At 41.3% G+C, this 23,927-nt stretch overlaps 1 pseudogene; it reads left to right on the top strand.

Annotated features, from left to right (window-relative positions):
- The first annotated feature begins 1,853 nt into the window (after positions 1–1,853).
- On the top strand, positions 1,854–23,017 carry LOC129401583 (E3 ubiquitin-protein ligase TRIM38-like; annotated as a pseudogene).
- Positions 23,018–23,927: the final 910 nt, after the last annotated feature.

The raw sequence follows: 23,927 nt of genomic DNA, 5'->3' as shown, positions 1-23,927 counted from the left end.
GGGTAGGGCATTTGCCTTGCATGCAGCCGACCCGGGTTCGATTCCTCTGTCCCACTCGAGAGCCCGGCAAGCTATCGAGAATATCTTACCCGCATGGCAGAGCTTGGCAAGCTCCCCGTGGCATATTCAATATGCCAAAAACAGTAACAACAAGTCTCAGAATGGAGACATTGCTGGTGCCCACTCGAACAAACTGATGAGCAACAGGACTACAGTGCTGCAGTGCAGTGCGATTGTTTCTCAATCCTTGTAGTTGAAAGTTGTGAGAGGCAAGAACTCTGTAGATTATCACCATAGTGGAAGGTGAAAAACATCTGTATATAAGGTATCTTTGCCTCCTTCTTAGATCATTAAAAAAAATAGAGCTATTGTATGGTATTATAGTTAAGGGAACTCCCCTTTTCCAGATCTCCTCATTCTCCAAATTATACTTGAGCTAAACCTTATCACAAAGAAAAGCGTTACCTCTGTACCATCTCTCCAACCCCGAAATTTTCATTTTAATTATTTCTTAGAATGCTTTTATTCTCAATGACAATTCCACAAGAACTTTGTTCAGGATGATAACAGGTACAATCTTTGTTATTTTAAAAATGTTGGGGGAGCAGGAGGCGAGTGAGATAGGCTGTGTTTCCGTCATCCCAGAAGGTATTCTCTATGACTCTAAAGAAATAATTCCCAATAATTAGAGAAAAATTCCATAACAGGAACTTTAGTTTAAGAAGCAGCATTAGTTGTTGGATTATGTCATCACTGTCAGGTCACAGAAGCATTTGTATCTATCTCATGCTGCGTCGTCCCCACCCCCACAAATACTCAGCAGTGAAAATAGGGGACAGAGCACCCCACAGCTGTAATGAAGTGGATGAAGGGCAAAGTCCTGTGTAACTTCTTGTCTCTGTGCTCCCTGTGTCAACTCCTCACTGGTGGACACCAGGGGGAAAATGCCAGGATTCACAGAGTCCTGCCATCCCAATCTGTTCTCACTGCCCCACTTCCAGGTGTCTGTCACGGCCATAGGCTCCAGTCTCTCTGACCTTCTGGGAGAGCAGGTTGGCCTGGAGAAGTGACTGTCTGGGTCTCCAGGAGCTCTGCTCTCAGGATAACCCCTTCCCCTCCCACCTCTTTCCATTCTCTGTCCTCAGGTCAGAGAGACTGATGGGAAGGACACCCGGCTCTTCTGGTTGACAACCTTATTATCATCATGGTAATAGCTCTAGGGAGCACAGGTCTCATCACCCATGTTATTTATTTATTTAGCAGTGGGAATAAGGTAGCAAGAGCTTAGAATCAATGATCCAGTGCAGACATGATTTTTCTGAAGGAATCCTACAAATACCAGCTAATTTCAGTACTAGTTACAAGAAATCAACCCAGTAGTGATGAGGTGCCTTTTCAACGTGGGAGTCTCACCTCCCCCCATGAATTTCTCTCCTTCGCTCCAACCTTTGCGAGGAAGCCTGTCCTTTTCTCATTCTCTCTGAGTCCCATGTCCAAAATATTTCTAGAAAGAAAATAGATTCTTTGATCTGCTCTCGTTTCACCATAGACTGAAGCAATCAATAAGCAACTGAAATGCAATAATGCAGTTCGATTGAAGGAACTGAACATGACATTTTATTTCATTTTAATTATACTCAGTTTGAGGAACCAAGTGTGATTGTGACATAGTCATTCACAACACAGCTCCATAAAACAAATATTCTCAATCTTAATCCACATCTCTCTCAGAGAGTTTCCAAGCTCAGAGGAGGCCCAGAAACTCTAGTGGAGTGCATTTCTCAGACACTAGAAATTTCCGACTGCTTCATCCCTGTCTCTTGATCCAATATTGCAGCATTTCCGGAAAAACCATGGCCTCAACTATACTTACCAAGAAGTTGAGGGAGGAAGCTACCTGCCCCATCTGCCTGGAGCTGATGACTGAGCCCGTGAGCATCGACTGTGGGCACAGCTACTGCCGCCAGTGCATTGTGGGCTTTACTGGGAACTGTAGTTCTGAAACATCATCTCCAAGGACATTTCATTGTCCCCAGTGTAGGAAACCTTTTAAAAGTGATAGTCTCCGGCCCAACAGGCAGTTGGAAAATATCATTCAAACCATCAAGGAGACAGAGCATGAAAGATTGTGTGAGAAACATGGCGAGCAGCTCCACCTGTTCTGTGAGGATGACGGTCAGCTCATCTGCTTCTGCTGTGAGCGGTCACCACAGCACAAAGGACATGTCACTGCTCTTGCTGAAGATGCGTGCCAAGATTACAGGGTGAGTGTGGAGGTCAAAGCCTCCTAAAAACCTCATCTGCCGTTGCTCTGAAACCTGTTTTACTTACTTATTTGACAGAAATTATTTTCATTGTAGTCTGTGCTTCAATGTGCTCTGTCACTTGCTGCAAAGGTGACCTGTCACAAAAATCTCACTAAAAAATCCTGTGCTCAATCTGCCTCAATCCATTTATCAACCAGCCACCCCCCTCGCCCCCAGCTCCTCAAGGCTTCCCTCCTTGGTCAAAATCCAAGTGCTGGGGTTTCCTTTTCCTTACTCAGTTTCTTTATGTTCAATTTATGAGTGGCATCACCCGGGATTTGTATTTCTCTTCTGAATTATTCTTTCTCTACTTACATCTCTACTCCATCCAAATTGTCACAAATGAGAACATTTTTATTTATTTATTTATCAAAAAATTAATTTTTAGAACATTGCAAAACTGTACATGATTGGAATTCAGTCATACAGTGTTCCAACAACCATCCCTCCACTAGAGTACATTTCCCAGCACCAGTGTCCCCAGGTTCCCTCCCATCACCCCCACCCCCACTGCTTGCCTGCCTCTGACAGGTGACTTTCTTCTCTCTCTCTCTCTCTCTCTCTCTCTCTCTCTCTCTCTCTCTCTCTCTCTCTCTCTCTCTCCCCTTTTGTACATTGTGGTTTCCAATATTGATGCTGAAAGGTTATCAAGAATATCCCTTACCTACTTTTAACCCTCAGATTTTGTCCAGCGTGATCATCCCCAGCTATTATTGTCATAATGGTCTCTTCTGTATTTTATTTATTTTCAGTCCCACACACATTTTTGGTTAGTTCCAACCATTAACCAGTCCTCCTAGCCCCTGTTTTTTCCTGGCCCTGGGTGAATATATATATATATATGTGTTTGTGTGTATATACATATATATGTATATATGTATATATACATATATACACATACATATATGTTCGTGTATATATACATACATATATGTATATACATGTTTTATATATGTAAAACAAATGAATGCAGTAATTCTATATTTGTCCACTTCCTTCTGACTCATTTCACTCAGAATGGTACTCTCCATGTCCATCCAATTATAAGCAAATTTCATGACTTCATTTTTCCTTAGAGCTGCATACTATTCCATTGTGTAAATTTGCCATAGTTTCTTTATCCATTTATCTGTTCTTTGGTACTCAGGTTCTTTCCAGATTCTGGCTATGATGAATAATGCTGCAATGAACATAGGAGTTCAGATAGTGTTTCTGCTGTGCGTTTTTGGGCCCCCAGGGTATATCCCTAGAAGAGGCATTGCTGGATCAAATGGGAGCTCAATTTTCTAATTTTCCAAAACAAAACGTGCATATTGTTTTCCAAAAAGGCTGGACCAGTCGGCATTCCCATGAACAATGGAGGAGAATCTCTTTCTTCCCACATCCACACCAACACTGGTTGCTTTTGTTCTTTTGGGTGTGTGCCATTCTCTCTGATGTGAGATGATATCTCACTTTTGTTTTGATCTGATCTCTCTGATTATTAGTGATGAAGAATATTTTTCATGTGTCTTTTATCCATTTGAATTTCTTTGAGAAAGTTTCTGTTCATTTCATCATCCCATTTTCTTATGGTTTTGGATTTTTTTCTTGTAGTTTTCAACCAATGCCTTGTATATCCTTGATATTAACCCCTTACCAGAAGGGTATTGGGTGAATATCCTTGCCCACTCCATAGGCTGTCTTTGTATTCTTGTCACTATTTTCTTTGAGGTGCAGAAGTTTCTTAGTTTAAGATAGTTCCATTTTTTTTGATTTCTGCTTCCACTTGTTTGGTCAGTGGCTTTCAGCATTGAAGATACCTTTAGCTTCAATGTCGTGGAGGGCTTTGCCGACTTTGTCTTCAATGTACCTATGGATTCTGGTCTGATGTTGAGGTCTTTAATCCGTTTTGATCTGACTTTTGTGCATGGTGTTGGGTAGAGGTCTGATCCCATTGTTTTGCATGTAGCTGTCCAGTTTTGCCAGCACCATTTGTTAAAGAGGTTTTCCTTGCTCCACTTTATATTTCTTGCTCCCTAACCAAAGATTAGTGATCATATATTTGACAATGTGTGTAAGGATATTCAACCCTATTCCATTGGTGTGCGGATCTGTTTTTGTTCCAATACCTTGCCTTTTAACATATTACTGCTTTGTAGTAGAACTTGAGGTTGGGGAAGGTGATGCCTCCCATCTTTTATCCCCAAGAATTGCTTTAGCTATTCATGGGGTCTTATTATTCTTTAAAATTTCAGGAGCATTTGATTAATTTCTTTGAAGAATGTCATGAGTATCCTTATAGGGATCGCATTAAATCTGTATAATGCTTTGGGAGTGTTGCCATTTTGACAATGGAAAATATTAATACTCCCAATCGATGAGCAGGGATATGTTTCCATTTCCTCATGTCCCCTTTTATTTCTTGAAGTAGAGTTTTGTAGTTTTCTTTGTAAAGGTCTTTTATCTCCTTAGACAAGCTGACTACGAGATACTTGATTTTCTGAGGCATGACTGTGAATGGGATATAGGAAAACCAGATAAATACCTCACCTGCTGACCCCCACTACATCCACTACCCAGCCACTGCCACACTCCAGGATGCTCTCCAGACTGCGCAGCCGCACAACACACCATAAGACACTTAATACCCATTTTCCATAACTCCCGCACCGTATTTGATAGGGTTCAAATATGGTGTGAACCATGAGAACACCTCTAAGGGTGATTGGAGGCCGCTTTAAAAGCCTCCATCCCTCTCATATCATGATTCTTGGTGGTGGAATATGTGCACTGGTGAAGGGATGGGTGTTTGAGCATTGTATAACTGAAACTTAAACCTGAAAGCTTTGTAACTTTCCACATGGTGAATCAATAAAAGAATTAAAAAAAATAAATAAAAGCCTCCATCCCTCTCGGAGAGCTTGGCAAGCTACCGGGAGTATCCTGCCCACACAGCAGAGCCTAGCAAGCTACCCATGGTGTATTCAATATGCCAAAAACAGTAACAACAATGGGCCTCATTCACCTGACACCAAAAGAGCCCCCAAAACAGCAGCATTAAGAAAGATGAGCAAGGAGAGGCTGAAAAAATCTCAGGGTCGAACTAGACTGCCAAAACAAAGAAAAACTAAAATGACTGTCTGTACTTTCAATGCACGTGCACTGGCATCAGAAGCATCCATCGAAGATCTGATGGTGCAAGCACAGAAGATCAAATACGACGTCATTGGTCTGACTGAAACAAGAAGACATCGATAACATCATGCCATTTTCGACACTGGAGAAGAATTGTTCCTCAGAACATGTGACAACAGAGGCATCAGTGGCATTGGTGTCCTTGTCAACATGAACTTGGCCATGAGCATTGATTCATTCGAATACCTAACAACCTGAATCGAACGATTACGCTTGAATAGATGTGACTCACTGCCAGCAGTTTCTATCTTTGTTGTCTAGGCACCAACATAAAACTATGACGAAGATGAAGTTGAGAAGTTCTACATGGAACTGGAAAGATTCTATAAAGAAGACCACACCTTCTTCAAGATCATTGTTGGTGATTTTAATGCCAAGATAGGACTGAGAAGGTCGCCCGAAGAACTCCACATTGGGACTCATGGCCTAGAATGGAGCGATCAGGGTGAGAGACTGTAGAGTTCATCATGTCAACCAAGACCATCCACAGTAACTTACAGTTCCAGAAGGCTGAATCTAAATGCTGGACATGGGAGTCTCCCGGTGGATAGTTCCACAATAAAATTGACCACATCATATTCAATCAAAAGTTTTGACTGAAAGGAAGAAGTCAAAGAGAGAAGAGCAGCAGTGTTGGCTGATGTGGCAGAAGCTTGGAAAAGTATTCGCAATGCTCGCCTGTCCTTCACCAACTACAAGACCAAGATGACTGCCCTCTGTCCTGATGAATCTATCACATCTTCCAGAAAGGCAATGGAGAGGATTAATCACGACTTCTACTCAGATCTCTTTGACAGCCACATCCACCTGCCCACATACCAAATTCCACAGGATGGATATGTCGTTCCCAATGTCCTCCCTCCCGAAATTTGACACACCATTTCATCAGAATAGACGCATACAGCACCCGGTCTGGACAAGGTCATTTTCAATATGCACCTAAAATGTTCAGGGCTTGCTCCTGGATCTGAGCTTAGGCATCACTCCTGACTGTATCACTGCTGAGGCCATGATGTGAGTAGAGGGAAATATAGGCGAAGCCACAAGAATAGAAATTAAACCTTCTTCCTGGGCACAGTTGAAATTATTAATCATACCTTAAAGGAGCCTGGAAACTGAATGTTTTTGTAGCTTAGGACAAATGTTGACATGAGAAAACCATTCTGTCTCAAAATAAAATAGAGCTACCAATTTCTAAGATTCATATTATTCCCATAAATATAGGCTGGGGGCATAGTTGACTAAAGACTAGAGGGGTGGTTAACTCTTTAGAAGTGAATGCCTAGGAATGAACCCTAGTGAGAGGTTTAGATTAACATATATGCAAAGGCATGTATGAAGACTGCCTTGAACTTTGGTGGAATAACAGAGGGGGCAATGTCCTGCTGAATCATTTCTTAATCCTGTGTGGAAGTGAGATACAGCAGAAGCCAGGAAAAGTATTCACAATGCTTGCCTGTCCTTCGCCAACTACAAGACCAAGATAACTGCCCTCTGACGGCCTGATGGATCCATCACATCTTCTAGAAGGGCAATGGAAAGGATTATTCACAACTTCTACTCAGATCTCTTCAACAGCCACGTCCACCTACCCACATACCAAATTCTGCAGGATGGATATGCAATTCCCAACGTCCTACTTTCTGAAATTCGACATGCCATTTCATCAGTAAAGACTCTTACAGCACCCAGTCCAGACAAGGTCAGACCCAAACACCTAAAGAATCTGCCACCAGTACTCCTCAATGCAGTGCCTAGGCTCTTCACACGCTACCTGTCAGAATGCAAGTTTCCATCCCAATGGAAAACCAGCAGGACTGTTCTATTGTACAAGAAGGGAGACATCCGAGACATTGGCAAATATCTCCCAATCTGCCTGTTATCCATTGTCTACAAGTTGTTCACTTGAGTCATCATGAATAGAATAGGCAGAACACTAAACAAAGAACAACCATGAGAGCAAGCCGGGTTCCGAAAAGGATTCAGCACGATCGACCATATCCACACCGTGACCAAACTCACTGAAGTTTCACGAGAGTTCAAGATACTGCTCTGTCTAACGTTCATCTATTTAAAGAAGGACTTTGACTCTGTTGAGATTGAAGCGGTCATCGAAGCCCTAGCCAAACAAGGCGCCCAAACTCAGTACTTCAAGATCCTCTGTGAGCTGTATTACAGATTCACCACCAGAATCTCACCATTCCACATTGAAGTAAAGAGAGGGGTTCGGCGGGGTGATACCATTTCACAGAAACTCTTCAGTGCCACCCTCGAAAATGTCATGCTACGACTGGAATGGGAAGGAATAGGAGTGAAGACAGACGGTCAGCAATTACACCAACTCCACTTCACTGATGACATCGTTCTCATAACGCCAAACATTAGCCAAGCAGCACAAATGCTGGCCGACTTCAACCGCAAGTGTGGAAAGGTCAGACTGCAGCTGAATCTCAGCAAAATGATGTTCATGAAAAACAAACTAGTCCCTGACATTCCATTTGCTCTCAATGGAATGAACATCTCTGAATGCAGCAGCTATGTGTACTTGGGTTGAGAACTCAACATGAGGAATGACTTGGCACCAGAACTGCGTAGGATGAAGAGAACAGCGTGGAACGCCTTCAAGAGCGTCGAAGAAGTGGTTAAGAGGATGAAGAACCTCTGGGTCTGGGCACATCTTTTCGACTCCACCGTTCTTCCTTCACTAACATACGCCTCGGAGACTTGGGCCCTATGCAAACAGGGTGAGAACGCTATTTGGGTATCCCAAAGAGGAATCAAAAGAGGTATGCTAGGAGTATCACATCTCACTCAAGTGAGAGAAGGAATCCAGAGTTCTGACCTCCAACGATGTTCAAGAATCAGGGACGCTGTCTCGTTTGCCAAAGTGTTTGCCAAAAATCAGATGGGCTGGACACGTAATGCGATTCAGAGATGACGGCTGGACTAGAGCTGTTACCAACTGGATTCCATGGGACGTCAAAGACCACGTGGGAGGCTGGAGCAATAGCACAGCGGGTAGGGTGTTTGCCTTGCACTCGGCCGACCCGGGTTCGAATCCCAGCATCCCATATGGTCCCCTGAGCACCGCTAGGGGTAATTCCTGAGTGAAGAGCCAGGAGTAACCCCTGTGCATCGCCTGGTGTGACCCAAAAACCAAAAAAAAAAAAAAGACCACGTGGCCAACTAACAAGATGGTCAGACTTCTTCATCAAAACGCTGAATGAACGATTTAAGTCTCTTTCTGTTCCTGGAGTGAGCAGATATCATTGGGTTACAGTAGCACGCGACAGGGACAAATGGAGATGTTACTGGTGTCCATTAGAGCAAATTGAAGATCAACTGGATGATAAGTGATACAACTGATGTAGAAGTGAGGAATCTGTTGTCTCCTTGAACAAGTTTCTGAACCCCTTACGAATAATTGATTTATACAACACAGAAATTATGGTAAGCATCTTATTAGTTTTGCAGATTGCCACGGAGATCAACTGTGTTACTGGACTAATTACTCTTTCTCTCAGCAGGTAAGGAATCACCAAATACTCAATGTTATTCTAATTGTCTCAAAGTCTGTGATTTCTGTTGGATGTTGTGAAGAGTTATCCAATTGCAAAACTAACACCCAGTTTTTCCCACAGGAACAACTCCAAAAAGCAGTGAGGAAACTGAGCATAACACGCATAAAATATATGCAGCTGAGGCAAAACACAACTCTGAGAATAATGCACTGGAAGGTAAGAGTTTGAAGCTTCTGGTGGTCAAACTATATGCCATCACCGTGTCTAGTAGTAGGTATTGTTTGGTAAAAGCACTATGAGGGTTTATTACTCAATAAACAGTCCAAATTGTTAAAATTAATGTAGAAAGCACCATTTTTCTCTACTCTTAGTTATATGCATCTATTACATTTTTACTGCAAATACTTCAACCTTGTGAAAAAAATTATGTAGCATTCCTAATATCTGAGTTGGAGAAGAAGAAATATTATAGCTGACCTTGAAAGATGCTTGATGCAACTCAAATTCTCAAACTTTGAAAGTACCTACCTGTTTTAAAACCTGAACTGCACCATTTTGGTGTATTTTCCACAGTCCAGTACCTGACACTCAAGTTTGTCAGCTAAAGAGACCAACTATTTCTGGATAGAGAGAGACATTTATTCTGATGAGTTGCATTGAGCTCAATTTCATGAGGCTATTAGTATGGAGAACCAGAACTCCCACAAGAACATAAGAAAGACAATTGCAGAATTTGGGTCTCTAGTACAGTGATCAACCAGATTCCCTATGGATGGAAACAATTTTTTTATTGATATAGATATAATATATTAGACTAAAATATTATCACACGGAGAAGCAAGCCATTTTTGCTCTTTCATGGTGTCTTAAACCTCAGCCCTTATTCTTTTTATTTTTTAAGAAATTTAATTGGATCACCGTGAGATACAGTCACAAAATTGCAAGACTGGCTTCAGTCAAGCAATGCTCGAGCACCCATCCTTACACCAGTGCACATTTTCCACCACCATTGTTCCCAGTGTCCCACTCCAAACCCACCCCGCTCCCTCGCTTTATGGCAGGTACAATCCTTCTTACTCTCTCTCTCTCTCTCTCTCTCTCTAATTTTGGGCATTATGATTTGAAATACAGATATCAAGAGGTCATCATCAGTCATTATTCTTTACGTGAAAATGTCCAATATCATCTCTCAAAAGAAAGCCTTTTGCTTTCATTTCTGGCATTTTGAGTGGTGTGAAGATCCTCACAATTAAAAAAAAAACTCACTTTATAAATACATGGATTGAAGCTATGCTTGGCTCCCACTTAAAAATAAATAAGCTGCCCTTTTATTAATTTCAGATACACTGGAACACACTCTGAAATGAGAAAGATAAATGGGAAATTAAAATTCTGGTCCCCACCCCACCAAATAAAACCTGTGTCTTACAGGACAGATGATTTGTTTTAGCTATAATCACACATTAGGGTGCTTAATTGAATCCGGAGTTGGTATTTCTAGAATTTTTTATCAGAATCTGCCAACTGGGCCTCTCCCTGGTGAGATTCAAGAACTCACCAGGGTGGTCATCTTTACTTCAGTTGTGATGTCTCAGTTACAAACTTCAAAAAGATCCAAGAAGAAACTTCAGAATTTTCTTGAACTGAAAGTTTATCTGAAACACAGGAACACATATTTATATCACAATAAAAACTCATATTTATTTTTATAATTCACATTTATTTACCTTGGCCCAACTCTATTCTGCACTTTATTCGTACTCCTTACACCACCTTCTTGGTGAAGCAGAAGGAATTGATCCAGATAACTGTGTATAATGGTGAGGACCTCTTCAACCTTTGAATATCTGCCACCTGAGCATAACTCTGGTCTAGGGAACATGGAGAACTCTTTAGACTATGACACACTGACCGAGGAACATTTTTTTGTGTGTGTATGTGTGTGTGTGTGTGTGTGTGTGAGCGAGTATGACATAAAAGTCACTTTTCTTATCCTTTTGAATGGACAGCTCCATGGCAGTTAAATTTGTACATACGCTTGTGCAACCATTACTTTTATCAACGTGCAAAATTCATTCATCATCAAAACTGAAACTCTCTCTCTTCCTAGTCCTCAAACATCTTCCTTCTATTTTCTGGTATCACTGTCTCTATGATATCACTTAGCTCACATAAGTAGAATTCTATAATATTGGCCCTCTCTTTCTGGTTTACATTGCTTTGCTCACTACCTAGTTAACTCATACATGTTGCACATTGTGTCAAAAGTTCCTTCCTTATTATTACTGAATATATCTCATTTGTTTCCATGTTATTTGTATTGTGTATGGATGCATTGTTAATGAACATTAATCTGTATTCACATTCTGAGCACTTTTCTTTCTTATAGGAGAAAATAAAGCGTGAGAAAGAAAGAATCCACTCTGAATTTTCAAGTCTTCACACATTCCTGCACCAGAGGAGGAGTTATATATGTGTCAACTGGAGAAAGAAAGAGAGCAGAAGCTGAGCAGACTGCAGGACAATGTAGCCCATCTGGACAACAAAGTACAGGAACTCGAGAACCACATCCAGGAACTGGACAAGAAATGTCAGGACTCAGCACAGAATTTGCTGCAGGTGAGTCTAAGAAGTTGGAGGAAACAGACGAGATGTCTTATTCCCATGCCAGTCAGAGCAGAATGGTGATCAATATGGAAGATTAACAAGGCCTACTTCCTCAGGTCAGACTCTCTCCCTTTATCTCACCTTGCTCAGCATAACACCCTGGAGTTATAGCTGAGATGCATGAGTTGTTGGATTTCACCTTTCCTTATTGTCCGTGTACAACAGTTCCTTATCCTCTATGTGTTCTTGGGTATTTGGGATGATTCTAGGTCTTAGCCATTGTGATGGACACCAAGTAAACACAGAAAAGCAAATACATTTTAAAATTAATATAATTGTGCTCTTTGGAATGATCCCCAGAACTCACAACTGTAGATTTTATAGAAGCTCAGTTCTTCATTTTGGGCTGTCTCCTCTACAAGTGCGAATCTGTATCCTAGTTTAACTTCAAAGCAAGCAAGCACTGTGTATTAGAAAAGATGCCATTGTTTCTCACAACTTTCCCCCATTTTATGTTTTTGTTCTCTATTGCTTTCAAGTAGAGTTTTGCCGTTTAAAGGTGTCCTATTAATATTTCTAATGAGTTTGGTTTAATAGGAACTTCTTTAGCTTTACTTTCTTTACAATTTTTTTTCATTCCCTCAAGTTAGACTGTTGACTTAGTTGGATTGAGTATTCTTATGGGGTTTTCATTTCATCCAACTTGTTTGCTATGTCAAACCATTCTTTACTAGCCTAGACTAATTTCATTACTATGGTGGTTTCTTTATTTATATATATGTTTTGTTTTTATTGTGGTGCTCTCAAGATTTTATTTCGATCTCTCTGACTTTTGTCATTCTACAGTGTGTCTGAGAGTTCTTTATCTAAGATAGTTTTGTTTTCCAGGAGATGAAGGTCACCAAGCAAGTTGTGAGGGCAGAGTGACCATAAGGTTAAGAGTAGAGAAGAGATAAACTAGTGGGGAAAATAGCCCAGTAGGTGCCAAATGGGGTGTTAATGGGAATTTTTGTGGACTGCTAAAAGTTTTCTTGCTGAATGTATCTAAGCACTTATTGAATTCAATAAGTCTGTGAAGAAGTGCCTATAATTATTGTCTCATGATTCAGCTAAGAAAATGGGATTCAAGCCACTTTACTAGTTCACACAGCTTAAAGATACAAGGGGCTAGTACTCAAGTCTGATTTAGATTGGAACCGTTCACAGCATTCCTTTAAAATGAATATATCTTCTGTTTCCTAGAGTTGAAGATGAAGAGTCAGCCATGCCATTGATATCATGTTGCTAATTTTGAACCCTTTTAACACATCTGTAAGAGTTGTTAAGCTAATGTTAACTAATAAGTTCTGAAAATCTTTATATAGAGTTATTTTCCTTACACAATTTAAAATAAAACTTTATTTTATTTGTTGTCAGGCTCTCCCCACATCTGCCACCTGTGATCTTTGAAATATATTTCCCAGGTCTGATAAAGGTGGGATATAGGAGGATCCATAAGTCTGTCCAGATCCTTTGAATCAGTGGTAGTCATGAGTTAGCAGTTTTTGCTATGGAAATACACAGTTTCACTTTCCCAGTAAGATAAAGGCATATCACTCACTGTCTCCTTATCTCTCTGTATCTGTCTCTGTCTCTCTCTGTCGCTCTGTGTCTCTGTCTTTCTCTCTCTCTCTTTTCTCTCTCTTCCTGTTGTTTTTTCATGCACTATCAATGATGTTCAGGGGACATTATTGCTGCAGTTCTCAGGGTCCTTGGAAGAACATGTGGGGATTGAACGTGGCCCTCCCCCATGCAAAGCATGATTTCAGCCCTTTACAATAGATCTCTACCTGATCAATATTTCTTGCCCATTCTCATTTGCCTCTCTCTTTTCCTTTATTGCTTAGATTATTTTACCCTTTGGTCTTACTCAAGTTTAAGGTAAAATCACCACAAGTGCCACAACCTTCCTGACTTTCAGGAAAACTCCCTTGGTCATTGCCCTTGGCTATAGCCAGTTATTCCTCATTATTGCACATAACAGTAGACCAAGGAAATACCACAAAATGGAAATTTTGCCCGCTAATCAGTATATGTTCCAGTGGGCATTGCATTGTTATTTCTCTAGATGTAGGGCACTTACGTAAATGTACTCAGTATGTCATCCCTGGTAGCCCTGTAGTCTGTTATTCTATGCCAGGAAATGTTGTCTGGAGCTCATGATAGGCTCAGGCTGTCTATTTTACAATGAGAAAATGAAATCAGAGTTGTGCCATTTTCAAGGCTAACATAATTATATAATACAGAACTGGACCCAGAGTTCACACTCATCACCACTTCTAAAAACTCAACTGCCACTCATAAAATAATTCACAGTAGGTGTTTAGTTTCCAGTCATCCATATTGGTGAGGACGATGTTTTAGGACTGCTTCTCTGAGAGTTGATCCTACAATGAGGAATTGAGTGAAGGCCACGCACTTAAAATGTGTCCCAAGGGGAGGCAATGAGGGTATGAAAGAAGCAGGTAACGAAAAAGGAGGTTATCATGCCTATCTATGATTCAGGACAATGTTTTGGGATCTCAGACAATATCTCAGACTGATCTCCTGGGGATCCCAAGAGACAAAAATGGCATTGCTAAGGATTCCCCACTTAGAGCTTGGACTTCTCAGTCTCTGTGTCAGTTATTTAGGATTTTCATATCCCATGAGTTATCTGTCAACTCCTCTGCTAGAACCTTCCAATGAACTTTTAAGTTCACTTACTTCAGTAAACTTCCCAACCTGTCTAATACATTATCTTGATTTATTGGAGATCTTTTATTTTGTTTCTCTTAATTCATCGAAGCTTACAATTGTTACTTTGAGAAAATTGTTGCCGTCTACAACTTTCCACTCAGAGAAAATGAGCAAATAAGCTCCCGGTTGCTTGGGGACTTTCCAGACTTTTGTCTTCACCCCATAAATTGTGTGGGCTCTCAATCTTCTTAATTCTTTAGCCAGGCCGTGAGATTTAGGGGTGAGGTGTGGTTTTTGCTGTTTAGAACATCAAGTCTAAGGTTGACTTACATCCATGATTTCCACAGAGAATAACATGGGGTAAAGTTTGTGTTGTAACCAGCCTCTGCCAAGACAGTGCTATACTCAGAGGCACTCAGAGCCTGTGTTTCATTAAATTTTGCAATTGTCTGATTCACAGGACAACTTTCTCCCCATCTTGGCTCCTCTGATGCCTGGAGGTTTGTTTAGTTTCAAAACAGAATTGAAGGTTGTATAATAATTTGTGATTATGCGACTATTGTGCCATCGTGTGGTACTGCTATCAACACCTAATCATCTCAGTCACAGAGATTCTGCGTGGACTCAGAACTCAGATTTATGATAAGCAGTGTTCAATATGGACTCAATCTAAGAAAATCACAACATTGAAAGCAAGTGGTACCCCGGGCATCCTTCCGATCCATTTCCCAATAGCCATAGGTTTATGTGCTTTCAGACACTAATTCTCCCCGCAGCCTCCTATAAGGAAGACAGCTGACTGAGAGGTTGATAAAGAGGCAGTAATGTGCATCCAAAAAAGGACTCAGGTGGGAATCAATCTATTAGAAATGCATCAATGTTGACAGATAGGGTCTCAGTGGTGCCTCAACAGGAATAAAATTACACTGTTCCTGAAGCCTTGGTTGTATTTACACCCTTGGGTTCCCATACCTTACATCGCTGGAGGAGAGTTTATAGAGAACTGCTGTGCATGCCATTCTCCACGAGGCTCAGATGTTCCTACATTCATCTTTGCTTTTGTTTCTTACAGGATATAAAGGACACTTTGGGCAGGTGAGTGCCCCATATCATCAGTGTGGGCAGGGGAGGGTCATGGGTATAGAGACATGGATGGAAGGAGCCGCTGAAGGAATCTCTGGTCTCTGCTTATTCTAGGTACTCAGCTATTAGTGTGGAAGCACCAAAAGATGTTTCTTTGGAGGTGCATACTGTGTGCGATATCTCTAAGCTTAACTTTAATGTGAGAAGAGTTTTAAAGCGCTATCAAGGTATGTTGATTTTAGAATCCCTTAGTAATATTTTATTTAACTCTCAATGTATGCAAGAAAGGTAGGTGATTATCATTCACTGGGGTGCAAGTGATGTAAAGACCTTGACCAGTAACTATCTGTCACTGTCACTGTTATCCTGTTGCTCATCAATTTGCTTGAGTGGGCACCAGTAACATCTCCATCTTGAGATTGTTACTAATTTTGGCATATTGTATGTGCCATGGGTAGTTTGCCAGGCTCTGCCGTGTGGGCAAGATACTCTAGGTATCTTGCCAGGATCTCTGAGAGGGGCAGAGGAATCAAACTCAGGTCTGCCGTGTGCAAGGCAAATGCCCTACCACTGTGCTATTGTTCCAGCCCTGACCCAGTAACACATTTTGAAATCCCAAGGCTGAGTTTTCTCTTTCTATAATTCTTTCTAATCATTGTTTTCTAAGTTTCTCCAATCTCTAATAAAAGTCAAAAGTTATGGAAAGAGAAAATAATTTTTAAATAGGGGACTATTAATTCAAACCTAATCTAAGGACCAGAGAGAAAGCTGAATGGACTGAGAAAATGCCTCGTGTTCAGAATGTTCATAACTGAAGGGAAGACAGCCTGGCTGTAGGATGACATTACTTTGCACTTTCCCTCCTTGCCACAGTAGCTTGTCCTGGTTTTCCCCAGAGTTTAGGCTTACCCCAGTCTCACCCATCAAGGTGTTCCAGAATCTCTCCCATCCCTTTGTTCAGCTATAATCACTTCTCCATGCTCTCTTCCCCAAAACAGTTAATCCGCGGCTTTCCCTTAATCTGACTGCTAATTTGCAAGGTCAGACCTTCCTAGGATACTGAATTTATATTATATAAATTGATATTGCCTTTCTCCTCTTCTTGTGCCTTTTGAATAATTTACTTTAAAGCTATGTCTGTTTTGTACAGACACAAGAAGACAATATTATGTTTTTATAACTTGGGAATTAATTGGCCTCGAATATTATTCCCTCCCGGGCCTCTGCTTTCTCCACTTAAGCCTCAGTTGCCCTCAGTTCCTAGCACCCCAAAGTAGGGTCCCCGACGTGGGACGGGAAGGATCCAGGGCAAGCGGTGAGTTATGTGCTACCCTGGCATCGAGATGGGCCTGGCCAAAGTGCCTAATTCTTAACTATAAGTTAAGAGCTTGATCATAGACAAATGCTGTCATGATCCAATAGTAATTATGAGACTGGGACCCTGCCAGGGATAGGAAAGACTGATCTGGCCTGAGCACTGTAGTCTGAGATTGAGATGGCCCCAGGAGAGCAATTCTATAAGCTTTAATGCATCTCTTATTGTGTCCATACAAAATAATTAATATTATGAATTCTTATATGTTTGCTGGCTGAGGAGAAGAGAAACACATTCATGGGACTCCGCCCTTGGGTGGATCCTCCTGCTGAAAGAGAATTAAGTCCTAGGAGAAGCATCCCCTAAGGGAAAGGAACCTTACCCTATTGATGGGGACCACACCTATGTGTATGCCCCAACCCCCTCATGCTGTGGAGATTTAACTAGGCTGTAAGAGTGGGTTGGGGGGCCAGATCCACGGGGCCAGATCCACGGGGGCAGATCCACGGGGAGAGATCCAGGAGAGCGGGAGAGAAGCGGAGGGAGAGAATGAAATAAACGGATCGAGCAACCAATTTGGCCTTCTTCCTTCTTCCTTCTGTCGCCTGCCTTTGACCGACAGCACACACAGCGGTTCCCGGGCACCGGACGCGGGCGGTGAGACAGAGCCGCCTAGAGAGCCCGTGAGTGCACTCGCTCCTCGGCGTTCTTTAGTTTTTTACACCTGGCATCCTAGTGCTTTGCCCTGATCAGCTGGTCCAGTTGGCCTGGAGTGACCGGGCCCCCTGCACCAGTTTGAGAGTCCCTTCCCCAAAATTCTGCTTTAGCCCTGATGTGCAATTTTACGGGTATGATTTTATTGTTATTCAATTTTGCAGATGTTCATATTATGATTGAAAAACTCTATTTCTGAATATATAAAATTTATGTTTATCTTTCAATGATTTGTCTTTAAGCTCATTGGATCAGAGTCAAGAAAAACTGTATGTATGCAATTAAAATTATATGTATTCATTTGGGTTTTTAAAAACTAAATTATGAGGTGACATCTGACTTGACTTTATGTTCAATGGTCACTCCTGGTAGTCCCCAGTGAACCATATGTGGTAGAGGGAATCAAACCAGAGGCAGCCCAGTTCGAGGCAAGCATCTTACTATTGTATCTCTCTGGCACTATTGAAGTTTTTTACCTTTCTTCACACTGACACTTTGGATTTTTCCCAATTGTTTACGTAATATGAACTGAAAAAAAACTCATTACTGAGTCAGATTCATTATAAGAACTGGTTGGAGAGAATCTTTATAATAAAGGGGTTATTTATAAAGATGAGAAGTAGGGTAGAGAACAAGGAATAGTCCAGCACCCAAGCAGGAATGGGTAGACAACCATCACTGGCCTGGGCCTCAAGTGGCAGGTAGAGGGCGCTGTGAGGGTGGGAGAGTGTGACAGGGGAGAGGAATGCAGAGTCTGCCAGTCAGCATGGGAGGGCCATGTGTACTTCACAATGCTACTCAGTTGCTTTGTGTCCCAGGGCCTTCTCAGTTCCTTTGTGTCCCAGAGCCTTCTCCTCTGCTTCCTGTTAGTTGACATAAGCAGAGAGACATGGGGAAGAGGGCCCGGGTGATGTGTCTACAATGGTCAGTCTTTCAAGGAGGCAGCAAGATGGGAAAAGTGGGGAAAGAACAGCAGAGATTTTAAGAAACACCAAGAAACACAGTACAGGAGATATGTCTGCATAAGGGATTTCTGGGAAATCAGTCCAGCTCTTGTACTTAATTTAGTAACCCAGTGAGTGGTTGACTCTTTTGAGTGGTTCTTATAGTGGTTAGCATCCTAGGGACTGGAATGATACTATAGCGGATTAGGCATTTGCCTTACATGCAACAGACCCAGGTTTGATCACCACACCCCATATGGTTCCTTGGGCACCATCAGGAGTAATTCCTGAGTGCAGAGCCAGGAGTTACCCTGAGCATTGCTGTAAATAGCCCCCAGTAAATATAAGACAAAATATTCTATTGATCAGAGTCATGCCATTGATCATTGATTTTCTTGAGCAGGCACCAGTAATGTCTCTATTCGTCCTAGCTCTAAGATTTTATTTATTTATTTATTTATTTATTTATTTATTTATTTATTTGTGAATCATATGAGACAAAGTTACTGACTTACAGGTTTTAATGCTTATGTTTCAGTCATACAATGATCGAATACCCATCCCTCCACAGTGCCCATTTTCCACCCCCAATGGTCCCAGCACCCCCCCTACCACCCCCACCCTTCACCCCACCCTGACTCTGTGGCAGGGCATTTCCATTTGCTCGATCTCTCTTTTTGGATGTTGTGGTTTGCTACAGAGGTATTAAGTAGGCATCATGTTCAGTCTATAGGCTGTTTTCAGCCTGTATCTCCCATTCCTAGTGGGCCCACCTAGCGCCCTTTGCTTGGTGATCCCTTTTTTATCAGAGCCGCTTCTTCACCTAGAATGTGAGGTCAGCTTCCAAGCTGTGGAGCATTCCTCTTGGTATTTATCTCTACTATTCTTTGGCGTTAGTCTCTCATTCTGTTACTTTACATTCCACAAATGAGTACAATCTTTCTATGTCTGTCTCTCTCTTTCTGACTCATTTCACTTAACATGATACTTTCCATGTTGATCCATCCATGTGCAAATTTCATGACTTCATCTTTTCTAACAGCTGCATAGTATTTCATTGTGTTGATGTACCAAAGTTTCTTTAACCAGTCATCTGTTCAGCCCTGAGATTTTAGCAGCCTCTCTTTACTTGTTCTTATCAGTGGTGCCGCATTGGAGACTCTTTCAGGGTAAGGGGAATGAGACCCATCATTGTTACTGTATTTAGCATACCAAATATGCCACAGGGAGCTTGCCAGGCTCTGCCGTGCAGGCAGGATGCTCTCGGTACCTTGCCAGGTTCTCTGAGAGGGAGAGCTCGGCTATAAGAAGTCGCGCAGCCATGAATGCGGCCACACGCTTCTGGGAGCATTGTTTTATAGTCTCTGGACCTTGGCCATTGATGGGATTACACGGTGCAGGGGGCAGTTTGTGGCAGAGTCTCTTGCCCCACACCTGGATACAATTAATTTTGAAAATTGTATTTTAAAGTCAGAATCACACTTAAATTTATCATATAATTTCCTGTCTTTTCAACTTTTCATGTAGTTTTCATATATATTATCCCGGGTTTATTAAATTTTACTTATTTCTATGGAATACCAGTATCTTTTTAATTTTGTTTTTACATAGTTATTCACAATTATCCATTCTGTTTATTATTTGAATACCAATCCCACCATCACTGCACACTCGAATCACCATGTTATGAATGTTTCCACCCCAAATCCCAAACCACATCCCCAAAGCAGAACTGAAATAATTAATTTTGAGAATACCAGGGTCTAACATGAATTCGAGTAAGCTCTAAAATCCATGGAACAAGCATGTGTTTGTGATATGGATAGAATTCATGGGACCAGCATGTCTTAGTGACCTGGAAAACTCTAGGTCTTAGATCAGAATCTAAGATATTACTTGTCTTTTTTTTCTTTTTTGATACATAAATTGTAGTTGTTAGTGAAACTGTCTTATTTCTGCCTCAATATTCCATGATTTCTTAAGAGGAAATGGGCTTTAGAAATGACAGAACCCATGAAAATTCTGGTCAGTTATATTCCTTGTTTTTATAAGTGAGAGATAAGGATGATGATTTCATTATTCCTAGAAATTCTCAGATACTTTCCACTAATCAGACATTTTAATAAATATTACTCTTTAATTCACTCAGTCTTCCCCAACAGTCTCTGTGACATACATACTATTTTCAGCAAATTGAGACTAAAAATGATTTATAGATAAGAACAGAACTTAGGTTTGAATCTAGGCTGCCTATTTTTCAAAAAGACCCTGAGTCTCAAAACATGCCAGGGGGGTCGCTGACATGGTGGTGGGTTTGGAGTTAAATGTTGAATGCCAAAAACTGTTATCAATATCTTGGTAAATTGCAATGAATAAATTAAAAAGTATTTTCCTCTAAAAAACAAGTCGAATAAGGCAGTGGCAGGGGGTAGAGCGCCCTTCATAAGGTATCCCCTTGAGATCAGAAAGTGAGGGGGTGCAAGACACGTGCATCTGGTGTCTGGTGTCTGAGGGCTGCCTCCCTAGCTTCCCCAGCGAGAGACAAAGAGACAGAGGACCAGGAACAGATGGTCAAAATGGCCCATTAGGGACCAGAGTGATAGTAGAGCAGATAGGGCGTTTGCCTTGCACGATCCCCAGAATCCCATATAGTCCCCCAAGCACTGCCAGGTGTAACTCCTTGAGTGCAGAGCCAGGAGGAACCCTCGGGCATCACCGTTGTGACCCAAAAATTGAACAAAGAAAAAATGTACAATTTAACACAGAGCTGCCAGCATACTTATGGAACATCTCAAGGGGGTTGAGCTATACAACTGCACATGGGCATGATTGATTGCTTACAGAGGTAAAGCATTTAGAAAGAGGCAATTCTCTTGGGATTAATTCAGGGAGACACTGTCTCCCAGGGAAATCTGTATTACTTTTCTTTCTCTCTTTACGTGTACATATTAAACAATTAAATATACTTCTTATTAATACTTGAAGTTTTTTGGATAAACACAGTAAGGGATATAGGTTCCACAAATTATTTCTCTAGTCTCTGAGGGCAAGCAGGAGTTTTGCCATAAATCCCAGACTAAGTCCTCAGGCCAGTTTAGCTTGTCCTTCCCCATGAGGGTTCTGTCTCTTAAGTCATGATGACTTGCATCAAGACGTTGCTTCTATGCTGCTAGACTGTCCCATTTCAATGCAGGGGTAGCTCGAAACTTGCCTTGGGTCCCTCCCAATCTCATGGGAGGACCTCCCTTGGCGGGGTGTTAGGAATTATGGCAATTGAAACCTGAGTCAAGTAACTATGATGGAAGCCGAGGAGTAGATATATTTCAAGCCAATCAACTCCCAAATATTAGGAGTGTAGTTAACGGTTTTTCCGTGTTTAAGCAAAGAACATTGCTCTATAGTAGAATACTATATAGGGAAAAACTATATAGGGAAATAGAAAAACAAGTAATTCATTGTAAATACAAAGTCCAGAATTACAAGAAAGTTTTGAAAGAAAGAAAGAGAGAAAAAGAGAGAAAGAAAGAAAGAAAGAAAGAAAGAAAGAAAGAAAGAAAGAAAGAAAGAAAGAAAGAAAGAAAGAAAGAAAGAAAGAAAGAAAGAGAGAGAGAGAAAGAAAGAAAGAGAGAGAAAGAAAGAGAGAGAGAGAAAGAAAGAAAGAAAGAAAGAAAGAAAGAAAGAAAGAAAGAAAGAAAGAAAGAAAGAAAGAAAGAAAGAAAGAAAGAAAGAAAGAAAGAAAGAAAGAAAGAAAGAAAGAAAGAAAGAAAGAAAGAAAGATCAAATCAAGTCCTTTATTCTTTTTTTTCCAGACAATGTGACTCTGGATCCCGATACTGCTCATCCAGATTTAAGCCTGTCTGACAATCAGAGAACAGTGGCTTACAAAGGAAGCATACCGATGTATCAAAATCCTGGAGGATTTAGTGTCTTATCCTGTATCCTGGGCCGTGAGCGCTTCACCTCAGGAAGACATTACTTTGAAGTGGATGTGCAAATAGGAGTTGAGTGGGGTGTCGGAGTTTGTCTGGAAAATGTACCAAGGGGCACTGACATTGTACAAGAGCCTCAGTCTGGATTCTGGGCCATCAGACTGAGAAAGGACAAGATCTGTTTAGTCCTTGCTTCTCCCCAAATCACCCTTCCTTTGAGGGTCCAGCCTCAAGTTGTAGGGATTATTCTAGACTGTGATGTTGGGCTTGTGTCCTTCTACAATGTTACTACTGGTTCCTACATCTACACCTTCCCCAAGGCCTCCTTCTCACATGCTCTTAGACCTTATTTTGAGGTTTATCCATTTTCTTCATTGTCCCTGATTTCCTCAAATAAGTAAGAAAAAAAGGAAAGTTTCCTTCTAGTTAAACCAGCATAGAAATTAGTTGGTAAATCCAGTTGGGAACAGAAATTGGATTTAATTTCTTCCTGGCTGTTTCTCCATAACTAGAACATTATCTCAAACATTTGTAATGCATAAAACCTGCATTTAAGTAATGTATATTAAGTAATATTCAGACTGTAACACGAAAGATAATGTACCTGCACTATAGTGGAATAATGTTCTTCATAACTAGGACATTATCTCAAACATTTGTAAAGCATAAAACCTGCATTTAAGTAATGCATATTAAGTAATATTCAGACTGTAACACGAAAGATGACGTACCTGCACTATAGAGGAATAAAGCAAGATTTCTTTTTATTGCCTTGCATATTTTGTGTAGAGAGTCTCCTCTCCTTCCCTCTTCATTATTTCAGATCTTTAATTTCCAAGACAACTTGTGAGCAGGATGACAGAAGCTCAGGAAGTTCAGGTTTTCTCTGCTTGTTTGGTACCACGTGAACTCAAGGGGAGGGAATAGGGAAAGCTGCAATTATATCAGCGAAAACAAGAAAATTACTCTTCTGCTCATTGGCATGTTGATGAATAATCTGAGCTGCAGCCCTGAATGAGAGAGTAAGTGCAGACAGTGACCAACCTAGAGGGTCCTGCCCGTGAAGGGTGAGGGAAACGTCACAACTGATTAAGAGTGAGATGCTTCACAGAGAGAGAAGATCCAGAGAAGAACTGGATTTGGATGGTGCTTCAGTACTGGAAAATAAGTTGCTATTTCCACACTGTGCTAGCAGTGCCAATCCTGAAATAATTACATTTTTTTATTGCTGGCAGAATTGTTGAAAGTTTTTATTAGGAGTCATATACCAAAGAGGTCTGCACTATTTTGTTTTCAAAATACCTCTCTTTAAAACTATTTTGAAAAGCAAATAGATTTGTTTTCAAAAGCACATTCTGTAAGGTTTGTGGGGACCAAGTGGCCCTGCTCAGGACCAAACAGCCATCAGCTGACGGGATAGCAACATTCCGGGAGTCAGAGATCCCTCGGCCTCAGCACAGAAGTCAGGACTCTGGCCCTCCTGACCCCAGATACTCCCAGGCTGCATTCCTTACTTCCTCACATGGACCCAAGGATGACAGAAGGCCAGACCAGATGCACCAGCCCCACTGACCCCTGCTCCGTTTCCCCACCCAAGAGAAGATAAAATCCCA

This window comes from Sorex araneus, chromosome 2 (assembly GCF_027595985.1).
Source record: "Sorex araneus isolate mSorAra2 chromosome 2, mSorAra2.pri, whole genome shotgun sequence".
NCBI classification, from domain to species: domain Eukaryota; kingdom Metazoa; phylum Chordata; class Mammalia; order Eulipotyphla; family Soricidae; genus Sorex; species Sorex araneus.
This window is presented reverse-complemented; position numbering and strand designations above follow the sequence as displayed.